This window comes from Pteropus alecto, unplaced genomic scaffold (genome assembly GCF_000325575.1).
Source record: "Pteropus alecto unplaced genomic scaffold, ASM32557v1 scaffold21, whole genome shotgun sequence".
NCBI classification, from domain to species: Eukaryota; Metazoa; Chordata; class Mammalia; order Chiroptera; family Pteropodidae; genus Pteropus; species Pteropus alecto.
In genome coordinates, this window is record NW_006436282.1 from 5,560,890 (window position 1) to 5,567,436 (window position 6,547).

Sequence of the window (6,547 nt, forward strand, 5' to 3'; positions counted from 1 at the left end):
CATCGGATACTTATGCACTGCAAGTGGAGAGGTTTGTCTGTAGTGTGCCATCTAGTGTATTCCTGCTTCTGACCAGGAACTGTGCTGGAGTTTGGGCAAATCTTTGCCTAGACTTCATAGCTGTGCCCTGGTCTTGGCAGACATAGGTCACTGTCCAGTAAAGAACAGGACTTAACTGCAAGATTAGGATGGAACTCTCTAGGTCTTTGATATTCTTTCTCCCCCCGCTTCCCGCTCACCCTGTCCCCCTCCCCCTCCCCCTCCCCTTCCTCCTTCCTTCTCTACAGAGGGACAGTTTAGAAGAATCACTTAGAACTCAGGTACAGATAGTAAAGGTAATTCAGTTTAAGCACTGGCCAAACATTTAATTGTGGAATAAGGGGATGAATTAGGACTATAACCCACATATCCTGACTCTCACTCAGATACACTTTTCTTCTTCTACTAACTTGCTTTGGCAGAGATTGTTATTATACAGCCCTGGTCCTCCTGTGTGGATTGTTTTATGATAAGGAAATAAAGTTCAATATTGTTTAAGCCACTTTATTTTTGGATATTATTACCATCAAGACTTTATCCTAATTAATCTTTCTGCCCCTTGATGTGGATTAGATCTTCCTTTCTCATGAAGTTTACATTCTAAATCAATGATTTTCAATCTGTGTATCACAGGACCATGATGGTCTTTGGTGTTATTACAAAAGATCATGGGATTTGAATCTCTAAGTAGTAATGTCTGCAGAGAAAACACCTGCCTGACAAATAAAGACCGTAATTTTTGAAATACATATGTAATTATAAAACAATATTTAAATTCATTGATGATTTTTTTTTGAAATGCAGGTATGTTGGTATAGATCTTTTAGCTTTGTACATCTGAAAAAGTCTTTTCATCTTTGTTTCTGTAATACTTTTTCACTGGTAAAGAACTTTATGTTAACATTTTTTCCAGTACTTTAAAGATGTTGCCGCAGTGTTGCTTCTACCTTGCTTTGCTTTAATTGCAAAATCATTACTCATTCTTATCTCTGATCCTCTGTGTTTTTTTTCTCTTTTTGGCAGCTTTTAAGATTTTTCTTCCTCATTATTAGTTTTAAAAAGTTTGATTCTGATGTGCTCGGTGTTGTTTTTTCTTATATATTTGGGTTTGTTGAGCTTCTTTGAGCCATTGGTTCATAGTTTTAATCAACCTGTAAAAAATTTCAGCCATAACAAGAATAGCCAAGACAATATTGAAGAACAAAGCAAGGAACTGACACTGTGTGACTTCAAGACTTACAGTAATCAGGACAAATAGATCGATGGATCAGAATAGAGGGCCCAGTAATAAAAACTCACAAATATGGTCATCTGATCTTTGACAAAGAAATAAATGCAATTCAATGGAGAACGGATAATCTTTTCAACAAATGGGGCTGGAACAACTAGACATCTATGTGCCGAAAAATGTATCTGGATACAGACTTTATACGTTTGATAAAAATTAACTCAAAATTGATTGCAGACCCAAATGTAAAACCCAAAGCTATAAAATTTAAAAGATGACATAGAAAATTTAGATAACATTGGGTTGGTGATGACTTCTTAAATACAACACAGCGAAAGGAAACAGTGGGTAAATTGGACTTCATAAAAATAAAAGTTTCTGTTCTGCAAAAGACACTGTTAAGAGAATAAGGCAAGCCACAAACTGGGAGAAACTATTTTCAAAAACATATCTGATCAAGTACTGTTACTTAAAATATACAAAGAAATCATAAAATTCAACAACTAGAAAATGAACAACTCAATAAATGGGCAAAAATTCTGAACAGACACCTCACCAGAAATGATATACAGATGGCGAATAAGCATATAAAAAGATGCTCAATATCATACATCATTAAGAAATTGCAAATTAAAACAACGAGATACCTCTGCACACCTATTTGAATGGCTAAAATCTAAGACATTAAATACTGGTGTGAATGTGGAGCAAAGGAAATTCTCATTTATTGCTGATGGGAGTGCAAAATGATACAAGTCACTTTGAAAGACAGTCTAGCAGATTCTTAAAAAATTAAATATGCCCTCAACATACAATCAGGTAATTGCACTTCTTAGTATTTACCCAAATGAGTTGAAAACATGTCTATACAAAAAATCTGCAGACAAATATTTATAGCTGCATGTGAATATTTATAGAAACTTGATTCACAAGTGCCCCAAACTGAGAGCAACCAAGATGTCCTTTGATAGGTGAATAGATAAACTGCGGTACATCTACACAGTGGAATAATAATCAGTGTTAAAAAGAAATTTGCTACCAAGCCATGAAAAGACATGGAGAAACCTGAAGAGCATATTGCTAAGTGAAAGATGCTAGTCTGAAAAGGCCACATAACGTGTAATTCCAGCTATATGACATTCTGGAAAAGGCAAAACTAGACAGACTATAAGAAAAAATCTTGCCAGGGGCTTGGGTGAAAGAATAATTTTTTTTTCCCAAATATACTATATTTTGAGTGGCATTTTGTATATTTTAGTCATTTCAGGTGGGAGCATACATCTCGTCCCTGTAATTTCATCTTAATCAGAAGCAGAAGTTCCTCCATTAATGGATTAATAGTAACCTCGTATAATGTATTTTCTTGATCAATATATGTTTTATGTAGTACTACTGTTTTGTGCAGGACAGTCTAGGGATTTTTTGATATTGAAGAAGGGCCCTCATGAACACTGCAACTGAAATGTGACAAAGGCCAGAGATAGGCAATTCCTATAAGAAGAAAATGAAATAGTAAAAATTTAAAGTTACCATTTTCAATAAATATTTCACCTATTATATTGGCAAACATGAAAAACAATACAGGAGGATATGGAAAATGGACACTACTATCATACTCTGGTAAATAGAAGATAGAAACAAAAATTTTCTACTTTTATTGAGAAAGAATTACATATCTCACTGTATAAATTTAAGGTTTACAAAGGTGATTTGATTTACATATATTGTGAAATGATTACCACAACAGGTTTAATTAACATCCATTATCTCATATAGATAAAATAAAAAGAAAAAAAATTTTATCCTTGTGATGAGAACTCCTAGAACTCTTAACAACTTTCAAATATTCCATGCAGCAGTGTTAGTTATAGTCACCATGTTGTACATCACATCCCAAGTGCTTATTTATCTTATAACTAGAAGTTCGTACCTTTCACCACCTTCTTCCAGTCTGCCCTCCCTACCCTCACCTCTGGTAAACACAAATTTGATCTTGTTTTTTACAGTGTGGTGTTTTTTGTTTTCCACTTTTTTTTTTTTTTAAAGATTCCACATATAAGAGAGATCATATTGCATTTGTCATTTTCTGTCTGACTTATTTCACTTAGCATAATGCCTTTAAGGTGCATCCATGTTGTCATCAAAAATTATAGGATTTCCTAATTTTTTATGGCTGAATAATATTCTTTTGTGTGTGTGTATACCATAACTTCTTTATCCATCCATCCATTGATAGTCACTTAGGTTAGAAACAAAAATTTTATATACCTTTATGTAGGGCAATTTGGCAATACATACAGAATGTTAGTTGTGCATACCTGTGACCTTGCATTTCCACTTTAGGATATTTTCCTGCAGAAATAAATAGTTGAGTGTGCAAAAGTGAACATATGAAGATGAACATCATAAAATTGTTTATAACAGTAAAACCTTGAGACAATAAATTGTCCATCTAAAGGAAAGATCAGTCAACTAAATTGTGATATGTTTATGTATTAGAACACTGATAGCTATTTAAAAAAAATAAAGTCAAGATTTATTTTTTAAGTGAAAATAGTAGCTTACATAACACTGTGTGAAATATGATTCTGCATTTTCTCATACTCTTTGGTAATACTTGGCTTTTGTTTACAGTGTGCATATAGTACTTTGTAATTTGCAGGTTCCCCTACTGGCCTGGAATCTGCCACTCTGGGGAACTGGTTCTCAAACTTCAGTGTGCGTTAGTAGCACCTGAGAAGCTCAATAACGACACACACTCTATCTTAGACTTAGTAGATGAACCTTCGGGTCGAGGCCCAGAATTCTGCGTTTTAAGCTTTCTCCCTGGGTTATTCTGATGCACACTAAATTATGAGAACCATAATTGAACCATGGGTCCAAGAGGCCGGTGTTGCTTTGGTAAGGGAAAGAATACTAAGGGTGAGCTCAAAGATTCAGACTAAAACTCTGTAAGAAACTCTTGGTTCCCATGAAATAGCTCCCCCTGTGGGAAAGGTGGGCAGAACGTACATTCCAAGAACAGGGGCGCGGGTAGGAGCCTCTGATTGCCTGGGTCCAGCTTGAGGGTCTACCATGGGCCACATCCTCTCAATGACTTCCTCCAACAGTTGGTATGCTTGCAGCAGTAAGGCCTATTAACTTTTGTTGCCAATCTCAAGCTGAAGCCTGAGTCAGAGAAGATGCAGTAATTACTTACTGGTTTATATTGAGGAAATGCTCCTTTTCCTTTTCTTTCTCTGTCTTTCTTTCCTTCCTCAACCTGACCTTTTCCATTTATTGTCTTTTCCCCCTGATTTGTTGATTTGTGGCACACTCTTGAAGAAACATCCATCTAAAACAAATCGAGACACCAAAAAGAAACAATCTTATATCTGATATCATATTGATAATAATTCAATCCCTTGATTCGTCTTTAAATTGCACCAATAGCACATTTGCTGATTCACTTGGATTAATTATTTTTACTGTTATGTATAATTGTATTTGGCCCATCTTTAGCTTCATGACTAGATTTTATTTCCAACTGTTTACATCCATTTACTAGCACTTTAGTAAATACCTTTGCAGATAAATTGTGTTCTTTCCGTAAAACATTCAGTAAATAAGTTTCTACTAAAATGTGTTGACTTGGTCGGAACACGATAAGGATAAATCATTGAATTTTCATATTTGGTATTTTACATCTTAAAGAATCTTGTGAACTGTTAATCACTTTTTATGTTAATTCGATATTGAATAAGCATTAGCCTCAGCAGTGCTTGAAGCTAGTGGAATCTTAAATTGGACTTTAAAAAAAGTTAGATTATGATAAAAGTGAGCAAATTGATTAATCCTTTTCCAAAACCTTAAAACTGCAATTATACCCTCCACCCCCTGCTCCCATAGAAAAGTTGTGTTCTTTGTTGTGATTTGGAAAGGCCTAACCACAATGGCTAGATCAGTGCTGATGAAATAAGAGCTCTAATATTATCTGTACCATCTCTACCTTTGTTTAAGCACTATCACTTTTCACATGAATTATGGCAATTATCCCTGCTCCCGGAACTACCCTCCCAATCCATTTGCCAGCCTGAGCACAAATTTAATTATTTTTCTCTTTTGCTTAAAAATTTTCTGTTGGTCCCCTGTGCAGTGGTAATATGTGGTTCTGGCCACCCAGAACTACTTTATTCATGGAAATGAGATTCTTAAACTTAACATTAGAGGGAGCATTTCCTTCCTGGGGAGTGGAAGCTAAAAAAGGAGAAGCTTATGAGCTATCGATGGTCATGTTTTTCACCATGAGCAGGAACCCAGTCAATGGTGAGAAAGAATGTAGCCAAACTCATGAGAAAAAGCAGAGATGAGAGATAGGAAGCAATCTGCTGGTGGTAATGGAAGCTCAGGTTCAAGTTGTCCCTAACCCTTGACTCTACCCCTGTACTTCTATAAATTAGTCGTTCCACCTTTCCTTGCATCATATGAGATATCTAGTACATTCCTGTAAACTGCCTCTTTTCACCTAAATCATTTGAAAATAGGTTTTTATCACTTGCAGACAAAAGGATCTTGATTAGCATAGCTTGTAAGACCCTTCCTGATAGGGAAGCTTATCAATTCAGTCTTCATATAACCCTTAGGAAGATGTTCAGCTGGAAGTAACAGAACATTGACAAATAGACTTAAATAATAAAGGCATTTCATTCTTTCACATACCAAGAAGTTTAGACAAAGACAGAGATACTTACAGGGATGGTTTATTAGCTCAACTAAATGATAATGACTTAGTCAGCTCTTTGCAAGTTTTTGGGTCTTTTCCTTGCTCAGAGGATGGCTGCAGCAGCTTAGACAGTTTTTAAGACCTGTGGGAGCATCCCAGGTAGGAAAGAAGGGGACGACAGCTTTGTCCTTGGGAGGGTCTGCTTTTTAGCCTGAAGGGAAGCTTCAGCTGACTTCTTCTTGAAACTCATTGGCCACAACTGGGTCACATGCCCAATCCTAGACTCATGATTATGAAGTGAAATTACCTTGATTCATTCCCTAGTTGTCCTTAAATCAATGGATCTGTGCCAATTTTTTAAGGTTCTGCAGAGAGAGGAAAGTGGGGGTATAGCATAGGCAAGGAACAGCGTCTATCACATACATATCTTGATTATCCTCCTTATTCTATTATCACTATCACCAGCACTGCCCTAATTCTAAGAGCCAAGCTTATTGAATTGCCTTCAGTACATGGACAAGCTACGTTTTCTGTGCGGTTTCTGGGCCTTTACACATGAGTTTCACTCTGTCCGGAAC